The sequence below is a fragment of the Hemibagrus wyckioides genome, linkage group LG04 (assembly GCF_019097595.1).
Source record: "Hemibagrus wyckioides isolate EC202008001 linkage group LG04, SWU_Hwy_1.0, whole genome shotgun sequence".
NCBI classification, from domain to species: domain Eukaryota; kingdom Metazoa; phylum Chordata; class Actinopteri; order Siluriformes; family Bagridae; genus Hemibagrus; species Hemibagrus wyckioides.
This window is the reverse complement of record NC_080713.1, coordinates 22,624,435-22,643,434: the sequence shown is the minus strand read 5'-3', so window position 1 is coordinate 22,643,434 and position 19,000 is coordinate 22,624,435. Positions and strand designations below refer to the sequence as shown.

The 19,000-nt window shown below is 36.7% G+C and overlaps 1 long non-coding RNA gene across 2 annotated transcripts in view; it reads left to right on the top strand.

Annotated features, from left to right (window-relative positions):
- The window catches only part of LOC131352181 (uncharacterized), a 29,879-nt gene extending 13,416 nt beyond the window's left edge, over nucleotides 1-16,463 (top strand). For both annotated transcript variants that reach the window (XR_009204477.1, XR_009204476.1), the window contains one exon: nucleotides 15,690-16,463. This is a non-coding gene — a long non-coding RNA (uncharacterized LOC131352181). The remainder of the gene's footprint in view (nucleotides 1-15,689) is intronic.
- Nucleotides 16,464-19,000: the final 2,537 nt, after the last annotated feature.

Sequence of the window (19,000 nt, the reverse complement as noted above, 5' to 3'; positions counted from 1 at the left end):
GAGGCTCTAATGACCGCTGTTTGTAATTGCGCTCACTGGAGTGGAAAGTGTAGGCCAGCGATAAGCACTCTGTCCCTGGTTAAGTAAACTCAGACGGTCAGAGGGGGCCAAGCAAGGAGATGGCCCGTTGTATTCCATCTGACCATTAAATGTTTTTGAACAAATAGCCCTTTCTGCCAATTTCTCTCTCAATTTTTCTCTGTGTAGCTTAATCCTCTCAGTACTTTAAGCCGGAGTTTGATCTCACACAATGCTTATACTGTAAATGTTATATGAAGCTTAATTACAAGAGTACAGTAATATGATGCTCTTAGATTGCTGCCACTTATCACCACTCTCTGAAATGTTTTTAAGCTCTGGCCAAATGAAATAGTAATTACATTGCATTCTCAATGAGAAATTGGCAGTAAGAAAGAAAAATAAAGAACAGCTTAATATAGAGCCATTGTGTCAAAAGTGCAATCACTAAGGCCCTCGCTGTACGCTGAACATGGGAAAACGAATAGACAAATATCAGCTTACAAAAGAGGTGTTTTTTTTTTTCTTTTAACATAACCAGAGCATGTAGAACACATGGTTAAGCTTAGCCTAGCTGATCAAATTAGGGATAATACCATAACATGAAAATGACTTTACTGTACAACGGTCATAATATGCTACAGAACATACAGCACAGATGTCCAAAACAGCAGAGTAGACAGGCATTACAACTCTCTTTGCCTTTGTGTGGATTCTTATTTATAAATATAACCTTAGCAAGCTCTCTGCAGACATAACAAACTCCTTCAAAGCTTCTAAAAGCTTCTGTTTTGCTTTTATAAACTTTGAAGGTATTTGTTGTGTCTGTCCGGTACATGCTCCATTTTCCGAAAGTTCTATTTAGAAATGACCATTAAAGAACACGTGACTATTAAGCAAAGAGTAGTTATGACCTTAGGTGCGAAAAAATCAAGATTGTTTGAGGACAAGAAAAACTAAAATTGTTTCAGAGCTGCGGCATGATAGCATCAAACATGATCACATCCCAAATTCTGAAAGAAGAATTACCTCCTAAATTTACGAAGAAGAAATTCACGTCATCACGTCCCAAATTCAGAAAGAAGAATTATCTCCCAAATTTATGAAGAAGAAATTCACGTCATCACGTCCCAAGTTCAGAAAGAAGAATTACCTCCCAAATTTATGAAGAAGAAATTCACGTCATCACGTCTCAAATTCAGAAAGAAGAATTACCTCCCAAATTTTTACGAAGAAGAAATTCACGTCATCACGTCACAAGTTCAGAAAGAAGAATTACCTCCCAAATTTATGAAGAAGAAATTCACGTCATCATGTCCCAAGTTCAGAAAGAAGAATTACCTCCCAAATTCTGAAAGATGACTTCACATCATCACATCATCTAAATTTAGAAAGGAGAAATTCATGTTGTCATGTCCCAAATTCAGAAAGAAGTAACATAACATTCACAGTGACAGACAAGAGAAGGTGTGAGAGACAATAAGAGAGTCTTAAACAAACAAGATGCTGGTTTCTCTTCTGATTTTGCAGGAAAGTTGTGAATAATGGTCCTCTGATGTAGCCTCAATGTGGAATTTGTATTATCTAAAGAATTGAATATATGAGAGGGTATGAGTAGTGGATGGCTAGTTGCATTGCAGTGTACTTCTGTACATCCAACAATGATTGTGTATTTTATCCACTTCGTCTTGATTCTATATCTAGAGTTAGTTGGACTAGCTTAATGTCAATCAGAGATTGCTGTCAGATTACACTGGAGCAACCCTTCCTAAAGAGCTTATATTTCAGCTAGCTAGCTAATGTCAGGTCACTAATGTATTCTGTAGGATATGTGTTATTTATGACAATAAAAAATGAAAGTTCTGCAGGTTGAAAAAAGTCACTAATTTGCACAACAATGTTTTTATCATTCTCATTAAAAAATCGTAGTGAATTATTTCTATTCACAGTATATCTAATACTTAAACCATATACCAAAACACATACTCCCATAACATGTCAGTACAGCACTGGTGTGTTTGGTATTTAGGCATACGATTTAATGTGAAGAACGTTGTTCTGCTGGAACACAGCCTTGAATTCTTATTGAATGTGTATTACTTGGCACAGGCAGTCAGCAGACTAACCCATGTGGTGCAGAAAAACCAACGTAACATTCTTCAGCAAGTTGCATGTAATAGCACATTTCATCCAGAGAGTGCAAAGTTATAGCCTTAATTACAACAAAAATTCAGTTACAGTAGCTGGCTAACACTAATGCTATTCCTTGTATCAAATTTCTGGTATTTGTTTCAATTTTCCAATCTATTTGAATGCATGCAATTCATGAATAAAGAATATTCTGCCTTATTGATATTTATCAACCAAATTAATAATGTACAAGGAAATATGCAGCATTTAAGTGACTGTTTGCAGACATGTGTATGTGTTCGTATTCTCCGAGGTAATTAGGACCAGCTTAGAGGTTTGTGCATATGGAAGTGTGTGTGTGTGTATGTGTGTGTGTTATAAAGAGGTGACAAAGCTGATGCAGTAGCAGGCTCTCGACAGCAGTGTAGCAGTGGTAGACTCTGTGACTTTGACCAATGGTGCAGTAAAAAAGGTTTTTCCCTGCAATTAAGAAATAATACCACCACTGTGGTAGGAGCCAAGCAACAGTGTGAAATAAAACATGTGCTGCCACAATGGCATTCTGTGTGAAGGTGAAATGGTCTGGAATTGCTTGTTTCACTGTGGTCCACGTTGCTGGTTCTCATTAACAAAGGGGTGAAGGTGGAAATTCAGCACTTAGCATCAGCTACAGCTACAACTAAGGCTTTGTGATCAGGCTCATTAGATTAGGACTGTTACGGCTTCCGCGCACCATATGCCAGAGTCTCATAATCGCAAATCGTACCTTTCACTTTTCATTTCTGTTATTTCTGCTTTTTTCATCCAGGTGTGCTGCCAGTGGCTGGTGGTCAGTGTGTGGTTCTGAATAAAGTGGCGCCTCCGTGGCTGAGTTTTTAATGTAACTTCCCTTCTGGTAGATATAAATATATTTTAGTCAGTTTTATTAAAAGGTCAGTTGGAAAGCATAACAAATGTTCATGATTCCATCCGAATAATTTATTATTTTTAAACAAATCAAGCAGTCACGAACAGTGAGTTAGCCCTGAATGGCATAGGCTTCTAAAAGGTAGAGTTTATACAACACATGCTTGTTCAGTTTTGTTATAACTAAGTAGCACTTCCAAAAAAATCTCACAAAGTATTTCACTAAAACTCATAGAACAGCCAAAGTGGGCAATTAAGGTACCCAAATAGCATGGTAGTGTGCCAGCACTCAAGCACTCAGTGTTAATGTCATTCATTAAAAGAAACCAATCCTGTTATTTTCTTCCTCTATAATATTTTCATATCCAGACTTGACCTCACCCTTGCCCTCCCTGACCTGTCATTAACAACATCTGAACGCTCTGGCACAAATGTGTGCATATGTGTTTGTGTGTTTGTTTAAAGCATGTGTAAAAATAGGTTCAGAAACACTGGTGTATCCAGCCTCATTAGGGAGGACCAAACTTGGTGCCCTGGGAAAGGAAGGGCCATTTGGCCATTTGACTCAATGACACCAATAACTTTACTGCCAAACTAGCTGTATATGCCAGATGGACCATAATAATTAACAAAGCCAGATTCAGTTTCTGAATGGAATTTACCATTGATGAAATGTGCTGATTAGTTTTAATAAGAATTTAATCATAACCACATGGTAGTGAACTCCAAAACAGTGAATTGACCCAGGGCTCTTTTTTTAAAACAGTGCCAAGGTTGTCTATATGATTTGGATATTTGTTTCCAAAACAAGAACATAGCATGGGTATGCTTTAAATGTAGTTTTTGGTTTCATAGGAGTTAACGATGTTAACGTTAACTAAAGCATTATTAGTTCTGCTGAGTTACAGCTATGACGGTGCTATAGTGTACCTTTCTTGCTAAATGTACTTCTTCATTACTCATTTTTCAGTAGGCTACATGACTGATAGTCTGTGATTTATGTCTCTAACGTTTCTCTGAATTCCTAAAAGATAATCATTTTCATTAAGAGATTAATCTTGGTCAGTGTCGCATCCCAGGGACACTAGGAATACAACCGGGATCGGACACCATAAACAAAATTCAGCATAACCACTCCTAGCCATAACCTTCACACACACTATAGACAGTTTAGAGATGTCTGTTCAGTGCATGTCTCTGGACTGGGGGAGGAAACCAGAATACCCAGAGGAAACAGCATGGGGAGAACAGGCAAACTCCACTCACACAGGATAGAGTGGGAATCAAAACCCCTAACCACAGAGGTGCGATGCAAACATGCTACCTACTAAGCCACCATGATCAATATTTTTACATATGACTTTAAAACACTCTAGGAAAACCTGTCATGTTAGCTTGTGTTAGCTAGCTGGATAGAATCAGCAGTGAGGGCTATGAATGTTTTAAATAAAAAAAAATCTATCTATCTATCTATCTATCTATCTATCTATCTATCTATCTATCTATCTATCTATCTATCTATCTATCCATCTTAGCCGATAGCTATAGCCTTAGCAGTATTGCAAGTGGGCATTCATGAAACCTAAAATCTTTTTGAAATCATGTTATGTTAGCTCATGTTACCTAGCTGATGAATGTTTTTACCAAGATTTTAAAAATCCTCTCAATAGCATTCTAGACCTTATTGTTACAATTTATTGCATGGATTTTCCTTCATAAAACTCTTCTTTCTCTAGTGTTATGTAACAAAAAATCATGTCTCAGGCATAATAAAACAGATCTAAACAGGTAGTAATCTGTCAAAAATGTATTTGTATTAAACCCTTAAAAACTAAAGATCCACATGCTGGTCCTGACATTTCTCACTTTCTCAGCTACACATGTTTCCACTTAGCTTCTCTGTCATTATTGAATAATTCATAGTAAGTACACATGATATCTTTTAAGATGAATAACTGAATAATACGTTAGGACATTATCCAATATCCAACTTGTGTAATTATGACGTTTACTGCTAACTACCCTTAATAGGAACACTTACAACTACTTAGCTAGCTAACAATGTCGGCTAATTTTGCTAATCACATTTCCATGCCATGAGTGCTAAAAGAAAGCCATGCAAGAAGACGTAAAGATATCGTATAATATTGTTCCCACACTGTTGACACTCATGAAACTTTCTCCACCACAATTTGAAAAATAATGCAAATACGCAGTTCACCAGGGAATTAGCTAAAGTACTCACTGTGAGACACTCATTTCACAAGTCAGGATTTCAGTTCGTCTTAATATTTCCATGTCTGTCGAGTTGATTTCACTCGATTCATTTTTATTTGAATGTATAATTTATACTCACTCTGGGAATATCAGGCTCTTAAGTATGATGAAGCACTTCCTGTTGTGCTGAGCTTAAGCCATTGTATCCTGAAGGCTCATCATGCTCATGACCTCTGTGTGTGTGTGTGCACATACATGTATATGAGGTTAAAATGAAGGGTGAAAGGTCACAGGAAGCCCTAAAGCAGTTAAGAGGCTCGGTCTGTATTAGACTGTGCACCTGCATAGTAGCACCCAGGGGTTAGCGTGCTGCAGTGGCCTGTGGGCTTTGCTTCAAATGCGCCATTCACACTACACACATTACCATATGTCCTGTTCGTCCTCAGCATACACACTAAACAACCTTGTTGACAATATTCATGTGTGACCTTTCAAGCCTACGCTGTAACACAAGACCTCAAACATACAGTGTTTCCTGTATTCTAGTGCGAGTGTGTGTGGACCTTGTAGATAAATGGCATTTTAGTAAGGAATAAAACATGATGGGAAATGCTGGTATAGGAAAATAATCATCACTGAGGTGGTGTTTTGTTGTCTGATGTACAGTTACAGCCCTAAAGCTGATTATTTTCCAAACCCTGAAATGTTTTGTTCCTCTTATACCACAGTAATTTGCTATTTTATACAATTGTTTTTTCATTAAAGAACAAATCTTCATCATTTTTTTCCAATCGTAGTTACATTTCCACATTGTTGTGGAACATTAAGATAATTTTAATTATAGCAGTTATAATCATTTGTTCTCTCAACAGACTCTCTTGAGAGAAGCTTGTCATGTTACAGAGAAATTGTTAAACAGAGAACTTGCTAGCAAATTAATTGTTTCTATTATTTTCTTTTAATTTCATGAAACATCCAATAATCAAGCTATCATTTACATTAGCTTTAAACAGTTTGTACCTCCTTGGCAAACTCCAGGATTTTGCAGCTTGCCATCAGAAAAGTGCTAAAGACTTTCCAGTGGCAGAAACCAGCTGTGACTGTTACAAAGGACTGTCACTACTGATTCTTTCCATAAATGCTAAATATTTGTCTCTTCAAAAAAAACATCTCCAAATCAACAATGACACATTTTTTAAATCTGTTTACGTGGCGTTCCCACCAAACAAGCATTTACTGTGTTCACTGTTCCTATGGAAATGATAAAGTGTTAGAAAGAGTACACTAAAATAAAAACCCACTGAATTTCCTAAATTCAAAAGCATACATGAGTTCCACATGACTGAACTGAGTAACATTAACACCGTGAGTTCCCATCAGTGGCAACATCCATGTGAGATTTCACATTGTAATTGGTTTATGTTTATAATACATGAGTTAATCAGGCTCATTCTACATCATTGAATCTAGTGATTAGAAACTTGTTAAATTAAGTTTAAATTAAGTTTAGAAAGTTAAAGTTAAATTAAGTTTAGTACATAAGAAACATAATAATATTTTTATGGAAATTATACATATTTTTTTTTGCTTAAATCTGACTGACCACATTCACTGTGCATGCAAATAACGCTATGATTTGAAACACAGCTACCACTACAGTCAGAGCTGCTGTTTGAGAAAATGAACCACATCTTGACCAATTGAGAATTGAGAATTCAATGCGATATAATTGCTTAATATTCTTCCTTAGGGAGCGTTTAAAAGGACTTGGAACACATGCCAGTACAGTTGAGAGCTTCTGCATGACCTTTAGCAGCAGTGCAGTGTTCTATAAGAGAACATTGTGAGTTGACCTCATATTACCTTTATGCTACCGAGACATCCACTAATTACCTTCTAGGCAATATCTGTCAGCTTGGCATTCTAATTGATCAATAACTCTTCCACGCATCGTTAAAACCAGCGCTTAAACACAAGGGGACCAGAGAACTTGTGCCATCCCTTAGGCGATCTCAGATAAAGACCTGGTGTAAATGGCATTCTGGGAGGCCCATGGTCAGAAGATGTGGGTCAGGACAGGAGAGTGATACCTCTATGAAGGTTTGCGGTTTTGTGTGATACCTGAAAAGAAATATAAGCCACACCGTTTACATTTCTGGCATTTGGCAGACCCCTTTATCCAAAGCGACTTACAATTTATCTCATTTCATAAAACTGAGCACTTAAGGGCCTTGCTCAGGGGCAGCTTGATGGACCTGGGATTCAAACTCACAATCTTCTGATCAGTAGTGCAACACCATAACCCCTAACCCCTACCACATCCACTTCAAATGCATCATAAAATTCTTCTGACCAGCTAGTAACTGTCACTACATTGGTCACACATGGATAAGGGCAATAAGTTTCTATAGTCCTCTACACTTTGTCCTAGGATTGCACTCATGATCAATATTAGTCTTATTTCGGTGAATACAATTGGCACAGGTTCATTTTTACATACATACATTAATTTCTTCCAAACCACAAAAAATGGTTTGCCATTCAGGAAAGGTTTTAAAAAAGAATGCTTTAGAAAGCAAAATCCTTTAAGGGTGTAGGTATATAACTTTGTGGTTTTTGTTCATTTGTGTGAAGCCTAATTTTTATCCTAAAATAATTCATTGCACTTGTACTTGTGTTTGCTGCAAACCACAGCACATCATTTCCTAACCAATTTATGCTTTTTTAAAAATTATTTTTATTATTTGTTTTTGCTTTTATAAAAAAAAAAATTCCTGGTCCTGGAATCACAAATGGTGTGTTTTCACCATGACTTTGAAATGAATCATTGATTTGCTCACTAAGTCACACCCACGTTGAAAAATATATTCCAGTCTTGACTAAATGCATTGGAAGAAATGGCCTCAGTTTCCGGAGAAAGCACCCTAACCAAATTTGTTTTAGCTATTAGTAATTTGTTGTTTATCACACTAATGTTCACACAATGTATTTCTGAACATCTTATGAATCAGATATTATAGCAATAATCCACCACACCCTAACATCCCCCAAAGAGTGAGTCCACTCTGTACTGTTAGGAAACAATGACTAACTCAATGATCTCAATGCAAAGGGAATATGTGCGTTGCTTTATTATGTTAATACATGGCTATACCCTGTACATCTGATCTGTCCTAAGGCTCAGCATCTAAACGTCTGACAGCTGTGTTCTAAGTCTGTGTTAGCATATCTCACTCAGTGTGAGCCCTGGCTACCTCTTCTCCTCTATCACACTATCACTGTGGGGTTCAGGAGCACTGCATGACCTAACGTCTGTGCCTCTGTTTGCGGTCGCAGCATCACATATTTCACTCCAGGGCAGGGATATCCAACACCTCCATCCATCTTCCTCCGGGGACAGGGCTTGGCCTATAACTCCCAACAGACATCAGAAGGAAATAAATTGTCACTGTCCACCAGGAGAAATGTTTCCAGATTCATCCCTCTGACAAGTCGTCCACTAAACCAGATGAACTTTCTTCTCCATCACCAGAGGTCTTAAACTTTAAAGCAAGTCCCTTTAATCAGTCATATTCCGGAGATCTTGGCATTTTTCTTCTGATTAGCTTGGTGAAAGAGGAGAGGTCTGGGAATGATTGCTGTGATTGGGAATATGCATAAGTCTATATAGTGTGATGTGACTCACCTGTCCTAAATGGCTTTGATGTACTTTCTACAGAAGCCTAAAGATTAAATAGAGGCGACTGATACTTTTGGTTTCCTCATTAGGAAAACCTTTTGGTAATCCCAGCATACAATTATGGAATCAATGCATGTGGTCAAAACCAGCTGTGAAGTGAACCATCACAGGACGAAACCTGATTCTCACCTCCATACCCATTGAAAGTGCTGTGTATTCTTATTAAAGTTATTTCTGTAGGTGTGTGTACCAGCACATCTGTCCAAGTAGGGTTCTACTCAGCTACATATCCTATATCTATAAACACACTTTTTGAATAATGTTTCATTTCAGTGAAAGTATGGATGGTCAGTCTGAAATCACTGAATTCTACAAAAACAGCCTGACCTCATGAGGTTCCACTGAGAACCTCAGAAAATATGTGTGTGTAAACGGAATGTGTGTATCATGGAGAAACATACTCAGAAGGGAAGAGTGTAACAGTTCACACTGGTGTGTGTCTGTGTGTACTCTGCTAAATGGACCTCCGTGATGATGTTTGTTCGGAATTGTGTTTGAGACTTTATCCATGGAGGAGTCTGCTGGCAGAGGGAGAGCGGCCTTGGCTTTTGAAGTGCTGATGTAGTGGGTCCGGCTGTGGTGGTCTTACAGGGAGTGACTGGATCATTTGACAGAAAAACACACCTGCAAAGGTTTTGCTCACAGTTGGATACATTTTGGAAAAATTTTCTTTCAACATTTTCACACTAATCTAGTGTTGGTCTTCAGCAGAATGTAGAAGAACATATAAGTTATTTTAAATGTGTTGAATGCACACTTTGGAAAAAAAAATAAGCTTCCATTCAGCACCTTAAAGGGTTCTTTCATTTCATCTGTCTGGATGAACCCTCAAAGGATCTTCATACTGTAGAACCAATAACAAAGGACTTGCCTTTGAGAAACATATAACCCCTTGAGTTCACATTTTGAAATAAAAATTTGAGCAAAATGTATAGCTCCAATTTGCAAATCTTTCATCTCATGACATTTTAATAGTAACTATTTTAATTATATGTCTTTATATTTGACATTTGTATTCTTATTTTTTGCTGTTTTCATTTCAACAGATTGCTAGTTATAAGCATGTACTCTTAAAATGAATAAGAAATTTGCACCCTAAAAGTTTTTGTTATTTCTTGCTCAGTACCTTCAGTAAGCCTTCTGTGTCCTTTGTAAAGGACATTACACAGAGTTGTTCTCCATGCCTACCCTCTCTGTGTAAAAGGGATCAAAGTAGAACTCCTTTTGAAAAGAAGAACCGTTGAAATTCTTTAGGAACCCTGCCTTAAATGCTAGAATGATTAATTATCCCTCGAGGAACTCTTTTTGAAACCAAGAATGATTAGCTGTCAAAAGAAGGAATCTTTTTTTGCAAACTAGGACCCTCTACTCTCCAAGGAACTTTCGAGGAACCCTTTTTTGAAAGCATTTTTAAATATTTCCAATTCAGAAATGATTACAAGTAGAACTTAGAATTAATTTCCATGCCATGAATGTTTCAGGAGCCTTTTCTGAAAGAACCATTAACTGTCCCAAGGGATCTTGTTTTTAATAGGATTGAATATGTATTAAAAATGTAATGTAAAGTCAGGAGAATATATTGTTGAAATCGTAAGGCAGGCTGGGTGTGTGCAGCTTCACAATCACAAAAAGTGTGTGTCACTGTTGTCCTCTCAGTGACATGGGGATGGGTGTGTTGCAGAAAGGTCAAAGTTCAATGGGCCACGGGTTCATTTTCAGTCTGTTTCCTGTCTGCTGGGTGCTGTTCTCTTCTTCATTTAGTCACCAATCTACACAGACACACACACACAGTAGGGGCATTCTCATATTTCTGCCCTGTTAGAGTGTGGTAGTGCACTGGTGAGTGGCATGGTTCATTAAGATGACATATTGTGGTCATTTTGATCAGGATGGATCTGTCGCCAGCCCAAACAGGGAATGTGTTTGGACTTTCATGCACAGAGGTATTTTTTATTGATCTTATGTTCCCCCGCTCTCTCTTTTCCTTACCCACACATACTGTACACACACACACACACACACATACTCCCACTCTCGCTGTCAAGAGAAAAGCACGTCACTTATGATGTAATTCGAAGGAAAGGTAAAAAGGTCTCTCACAGGTTCTTCATAACATTCATGTTTTCATTAGTGAGCGCTGACACAATGATAAAATATTGCAGAGAGGAAATCAAGCGTTGACACATCATTTATAAACAATAAAGCTTGGACCAAGGATAATATGAGCCACAGGGCACAAGGCACATTTGTTTTTCAACTCTGCTATGAGACAATCCACTAACCTGTTGGATCTAAACTAAGTCAATGAAGGTGCATGACGTTGGACTTTGAGGCTTCACAAAGATGTTGAAATAAATGAATTATCAGGGCTAACATCATCTTCTTTTTGGTGAAAGCAATACATAAAAACTAAGACTCAATTTTTGACATATGGCATCTTACTTGCAGTTAACCAGTGGCTTACTGTGAATATTTTTTTAGTTTTATGAAACAAGGAAAAACAGCAGCACAGAGTTTAAATGGCTAGTAAACTATCTAGCCCAGACTGTAGATTCACAGCTTATTTTTTTGGCAGTCATGTCAACTGATTACCCAGAGTGACTTGTCTCCTAGATTTCGTGGACACCTCGGCTAATTTATTTAAGCCATCTTCTCTGAAACACCTATAGCACATTATAGCAGTGTGTAAGAAACTTACATAAAATACATTATTGGTAAAAGACGTTAACTTTCTCAATCACTGATTTCTCAAAATGCCTTCGGCGATTTAAATACTCTAATAAAAACACACAGGCAGCAGAACTGTAGATGAGATGATAATGGTTTCATCACAGTAATACCAAGCTCTTAATAGGTAGTAGAATTAAATTTCTCAGCCAGCTGTAGCTGCATGATAGCTTATTTTCACCAAAACATCTCACTTCACGTCTCACTACACAAACCAGCATAGCCACTACCTCACTAAACAGTCGGACTTCTGATACACTGGTTCAACCAGAATTAAAAACACATTGGATTCTCTTTACTATCTCATCAGCATGCAACTAACTGGTGCTCTGGCATTGAAAAAAATGACATTGGTTAGGTCGTTATTATAGCCTCTACCTCTTAAAAGCTGTCCCACATGGCATTTATTAACTTTAGAATTTAATATGCTATAACTCAGCATATAACTTAGGTTAATATGGATTTCCAGACACAGACTGGACCTAGTCTTCGACTTTAATTAACTTCAAACTTCTTAAGCATATTTATTATAACCTAGTTAAAGATTCACTAATATCAGTCGATCAGCATTTTCTAATTTATTTGTTTAGATTTGTTTAGAAATACAAAGCCAGTAATGCTTATTATCATCTAGTTACACAAATCCAATAATAGAGCAGGCATATTTGCTAGCAATATGAGCATGAGAATTTGAAGTTAATTAATTCTGATTTATAAGGTCAGGGTCAATGACTATGCTCAGGCTTTGTCTGGAAAAACCATACGATCTACTCCACACCATTATCTGGAGTTATCTCGAATTCCTCTAAGCTTTGAAGGATAAGGATCTTGAAGGAGGTGAGAACTAAAAGGTTTCTTAGGAAAAATAAACACTTAAGAAGTTAAAGACAAATATCAATATCAAAATCCAGTAATAAACATACAATACTGCCACCTATTAAATTTGACTCTGTGTCTGTTAAAAAGTTTTTGTTCTACAAACTTTTACAGAAATAGCTGGTTTGGCTGCAGGGTTTTATTCCAATTTTATCTTGATATACAAATACATGAATATAATGTCAGGTTTACACTGAACGACTTTTGACCTGATTTTGCTGTCAAAGACAAGAATTGTACATCAGAAAAGATCATTTTTTTCCCGTAATTTGAGATTGAAGGTCATAAAATGCATCATCACCCAATTTAGTGTCATTAAAATCTCAGTGAGAGCGCTGCTATGATATCTATATCTAATATCTAAAACTGACCAATAGGAGTGACATAAGATGATACAAAATGTCTAAAACAGCTACCAATACTATGCCATTTTTTAAATTCACAATACTACCAATTTGCCAAAATTAAACAAAACATGCTAATGGCCAGAAAAATATATCCTTACAACCTCAAGCTCACCTCAAATCTTCTGCTTAGGCGAGCCCATTTTCTGTACAACTCCAGACGATATTTTGAGAATGTAGTCATTTATTTTTAATCTTCATCATATATTTTGAAAAAGAGGACTTCAGGAGATTATCGCCGAGTCTGTTATTATAAAATTTGGCCAAGATTTTAGTGGGATCATGCACAGCACGACAAGTAATAATCTTAAAAGCCCACTGTGAACATGCAGCGTAAAAGACCTAAGATGTGGCTGTTACATGGCTGTAATGAAAACCTGCTGCTCCAGTGGGTAAAACCGAAGGGTCTTAAAGAGATCTGTATATATCCTTTATCAGTATATTTTAAGCATTTACAATACTTAAATGTTTAAATGATTTAAGTAGAAAGTTTCATACATAAAGTAAGCACTAAAAGTAAATCAATTCTGGTTCACAAGCACTATACCTCAATGATACTGTTTATATGTAGTTAATCTAATTATTATAAAATGGATCCTTACCTCTATATGGTTCTTCAGATTAAAGGCTGAATTACTGAATGCTGATCTTAACAGGCTCTGGAAAGTAAACCAGACATGACGTGAACACTATAGTTCGCCTTGGCCTTGACTTCAAAAAGGTAAAGTCATGGATGTTCTGGCGTGGTCAAATTAAACCACTAAAACTAAAGTTTTCTATGTAATTTGATATAATTGGTTGGGAGAATAAACAAACCAATCACCATCTGTGGAGTCAAAAGAAGGAAAAACGAAGAACAAAAATGAAATTCAGGAGATGGAGGTAGCAAGCAGACCTGAAGGAAAACCAGTGGATTAATAGCACTTAAAACATGAACCCATTTTAATTAGAATGATTGCTGGTGAAAACTTCTCAAGTACACAAATAAGAGTGTTTTAATTGGTTGCTTTATCTATTTATTTCTACTTCCTTTGTTTTTTAAATCATTTTTAGAAAGGCTTTCTAGCTTTATTTCTATTTCCACTCGATCACGTGCACTAAGGACAGTCCAGCTCCACCATGGGAGGATTTAATTCAATGGGTAATTAAGCAATGCTTCAGCTCATGGTTAATTATCAGGCAAAGATCTACCACAGCAAGGGTCATCCTGAACTGCCTAATACTTCAGACCCTTAGGATTTGCCCACTGAGCTAATTAGCACTTCATTAGTTTCTACACTCACAGACCCTTGACCAATCCCATTCACACTTCATTAAATGGGTTTTCAGATGATGGCAGAAGTTAACTCACTCCATGACTTCCCATTGCATGCTTAACATCTCCATCTGGACTTCTAAGGCTTTACTGCCCTACTCTATTCGTTAGGATAAAAGCCAAAGACTGGATTTTAGAGGCTGATAAAAAAATAAACCTGCAGAGAGACACAGAGAGAGAAACAGTCTGCAGACTAGTTTAGGCATTGTGCCTATAAAAAAGAAAGGCTTTCTGACTGTAACACAGCAGGAGTTTCACCAGTAACACAGCAGTGTTCTAACTACACAGACACATGGAAGTGCTCCAAATCATCCAAACCAGCTAAAATCTAGTATATCAGCGCACAGCACATAGATCACAACACACACTTAACACATTTAACACGTTATGTTATTACATAATAGAACCAGGACTATATGATACCATTATAGCGGGGTGGAAAAAATTTTTTTTCGTTAATTGCACTTTCTTTCTATATTTAAGTACTTTTTGTGTTTGTATTCATACTTGTACCCCTACTCTATAAAGGACACTTTTTCTTCATACATTTTCATTTTGATGATCAGATTTTTACAAATCTCATGCCATTTTTGTCTCAGTAAAGTAAGTTTTGTAAATTAGCTTGTTAAACTGCCTAGCTCTTTACGTTTTTTTTTTTTTTTTAATAGCTTGTTAAAATAACTAGCTTTTGTTGTTTTTGTTGTTAATTTGCTTTAGCATTCATTCTAAATGGGCTATTAAACATTAAAGGAGCAGCGAGTCGGATTCTAGGTTTGCGTGAGTTGCTAGAACATTTTCCTTGACGCTTTGTGTAGTGAACTTGCTAGTCATGTAAAATTGGGCAGGATGAACTTGTCAACTCTTTTCATTAGTTCACTTTTCTACTCTTGAGCATGTTTATATGTAGATACTTGTGTGCTGCTTTCACACAACTAGACTTTTACCTCAGTATTTCTACTTTTAATTTAAAAAAGCCTTCCCATTGTTTTTTCTCAAATACAGTTCCATTGTTATTTGTTGACCCCCACCACAATTAGATTTCTCTATACAGCAGTTGTTATTAATAGATTCAGGATTGATAGGAGAAGTTGTGTATTTGGCTGTGATTAAAAAACAATCGGATTTATTGTGCTATGGCTTAATTCTGGCAAACATGAAAGCATAAAAAAGCATAAATTGTATAAACCACTATAGGATAAGAGAATACCTAATACTAATAATGTCTCTCTCTCTCTCTCTCTCTCTCTCTCTCTCTCTCTATCTATCTATCTATCTATCTATCTATCTATCTATCTATCTATCTATCTATCTATCTATCTATCTATCTATCTATCTATCTATCTATCTATCTATCAAGCTACACATTACTCCTGCTGTCTGCTCAGATGTTTGCCTTCCAGACCTGCCTGATTCTTATGGTCTGCTTCTGCCTTCACCTAAGAAATCACTTGCTGCTGCTGAGGATGACCCTTCATACATAGCCTAAAGTATGTTGTGAAGTTCTTGTGGATTGCACCACATGGAAACACTGCAGATGACTGTAGATGCAGTCTTAGCCTTTCTTAAAAGCTATGCTACGCTTGACTCTAAAAAAAAAAAAATAGCGATCTGTATTCTTCACCCAGAAAATGGTGATGGATTATTTTTTGAGTATGGTTCTTCTCAAGGCATCATTGCGACCACAGACAATTCCCCCTACAACAGACCACCAGAGGTCAACCCTTATTCTTCATTGTATTTGATCAAAACTCGCTTGATTACACTCACCTGTTTTGTATTGTTTCATTACTTCCCCTGTTTAATGACTGGAGCATTGTATGCTGTGTGCTTCTGTTTACATGTGTTTGTGATTATTGTTTGCACTGTATTACAGCTTTTGTTTTTGTGTTCAAGACTTGCCTAGCCTAGCCCATCTTTTCTAGTTGGGTGTTCTTCTTGAATCTCTGTTTGTTCTTTGAGATATCCTACATTAAAATATTCTGCATCCCACTTTGTCTGCACTACGAGGCACAAGGTTTCTTCCTAATGTTGTCTCTGGGAGTTTTGCCACCATCACCTCTTTGCTCATTAGGGTTGAATATAAATTCTCTATATATATCTCTGTCTGGTGTTGGGCTATGTTCATTGTTAAAGGTGCTAAATTAAAAAAATATTGAATTGAATTTTAACAAGCAGTGTGTTGTTTTCTTTAAATGTGATTTTCTCCCTTTTTTATCTTTTAGTATTAAACAGATGCTAGAACTTTATCTGAAGTTGAGATATATGAAAGAGAGAAAGATTTTTCCAGGCTTACAATGCATATTTTTGGGGACTATAATAGATATGTATTGAGTGAAAATACCCACTACTGCCAATCTAAACTTTTCAAAAAAAAAAAACAAGAGACTTTTTAAAGGCTTTTTCTTCTAATTAGAAAATAGAAAATCTAAACTGGCTTTTTTTTTCCATTACTATAAGCAGGTGGCATTTGCAAAGAGGGAAAGCAGTAGTTTCTATAAATATTACAGTTTGAGTATAACCTGTGCCTGATATTAATTTGGCATAAAATTAGAACGAGGAGAGAGGAGATGCTTAATGAAAATGCCTGCAAGCGCCACACGTGTGCAAGTGAGGTTGATTGCAGTTCACAGCTTTTATAAACACCATGTGAGTTCACGTAATGCCCATAGAATTGTCCTTATATAGAAGAAGTATGGGAAAACGAAATTCCTTATTATCTTCTAATCCAGCTTGTCATATTATCACAGATAAGCAAACCATTCACTGTCTAACACTGCTTATAAATGTTTAAAGAATCGAAGAAATTACTCAAAATAAGTGAACCAATAAGAATACGTAATAAATAACTTGATATGAGATAACAGCTGTTCAGTCTGGTCATTGAACGTTGCAGTATCTATTTAATCTATTCAATTTGTTTTAATTTCCTATTTAAATCTTTCTCAACTTTCTCAAGAATAATAAATTTACCTCCTAAATGTATTAATTGGGGTTAGTCTGTTAATAAACTAATGTAAGTAACATATAGTACAAACATAAATTGTAGAAACAGCATTTGTAGTTAAAGATATTATTATGGTAAATAAAGAGACACATATTCAAGGTCTTATATGGTAGGTATCAGCATGAACATTTATTTCGAATGAACCTTTGAGGTTTATATTGAGGTATTGTATATATTATATGACGCTATGTGGATTTATACTTATTTAAACATGGGATACAGCTGAAGCGGATGTTTGGAGCGTAAAGGGTGAGTTCCTCTTAAATCTCATCACTCATCTGAATGAGTTAACTACTGCACACAGCAGGGGTCCAGAGAAAGACCATGAATCTGTGACACACTTATATAGGAAGTTATATCATCACCATTTTACTACATCCGCACATGGGGGACACGTGTGTGTGTGTGTGTGTGTGTGTGTGGTGCAGTAGTGGAGATTTTTGCCTGGTCCCTATTGGAAAATTGCATGGTTTTTGTTTTGATGTTTGTTTGTTTGAAGCCTGAAGTGCCTTAGTGGTTAGTATGTTTGCCTCACACCTCGATTCTGCCCTGTCTGTCATGTTCTTGCCATGCTTCAGGTGTTTCCCCCAGGTGCTCTGGTTTCCTCCCCCAGTCCAAAGAGGTAGACTGACTTCACTAAATTGTCTGTAGCATGTGAATGTGTCTGTGATTGCTACCTTCTTTGAGTTGCCACCCATGAGCGTTCCCTAAGATATATATACTTCAGGTTTCTATGACCCTGTGTAGGATAGGCAGTGAATTTAGTTTGACTTAGAGGATAGTGTAAAAGATAGGATACTACACTAACTACGTATGCTAGCACAACCAGTCTATATTTCTATATTATTGCATGTCTTTAACTGACCAAAAAGGCCCAAATGCACATTAAGGATAATTCTACATGTACTTAAGGATAACTGTGTGTCACTTCATATGAATGACTTCAATCGAAAAAAGCACTCCATTCAGTGGGACAAATAAAACTGGGCATTCAATTCAAACAAACCGTATAAAACACAGGAGTCGTTGTGTGTCTGTGGTAACTGATGCACCGCAGTAGCTGTGATACATTACTGGAAGATTTAGCTGCACACAGAATCCGTTCTTTCACCATTTTGTCATCATGTTGTCATTTTGATCTGTTTAAAATACTTTCCCTAATATGGAGTTGTGGTTGCTACTGAATTAATCAGCCGTGTCGTGAATACACTTGAAATTTTGAGGGATTGGCATTCATCAACAAATGGACCAAGAGGATATTGACACACAACTTTTCTAAAAGACTAAATCATAAGACTACTCAAAGCCCTGATAATCACCTGGTCCTCAATGCAGTGTTTTTATACCTTTTTTTATTTTTATTTTTTTTAAACTATAGGTTATGTAACATAGCAATAATTAAACACCGTAATCATTATGTCTATGGGTGATTTTCATAGACATTGAAAAAATGTGTGTGTGTGTGTGTGTGTGTGAAATGTGGTTCTAATGAGAGCAGCAGACAAGGCCAGCACAGACACACTGTCAGCGGATGCTCGGTCGTTTATATAGTGCAAGCAACAGTGTGTCTCTTCCTCTTAAACTGATGACACCAGGCCTTCTGCAGCCTCCAGTCCCCCAGCCCCAGATAACTCATATGTCTTTTAGACTAGAGAGAGTGGAGA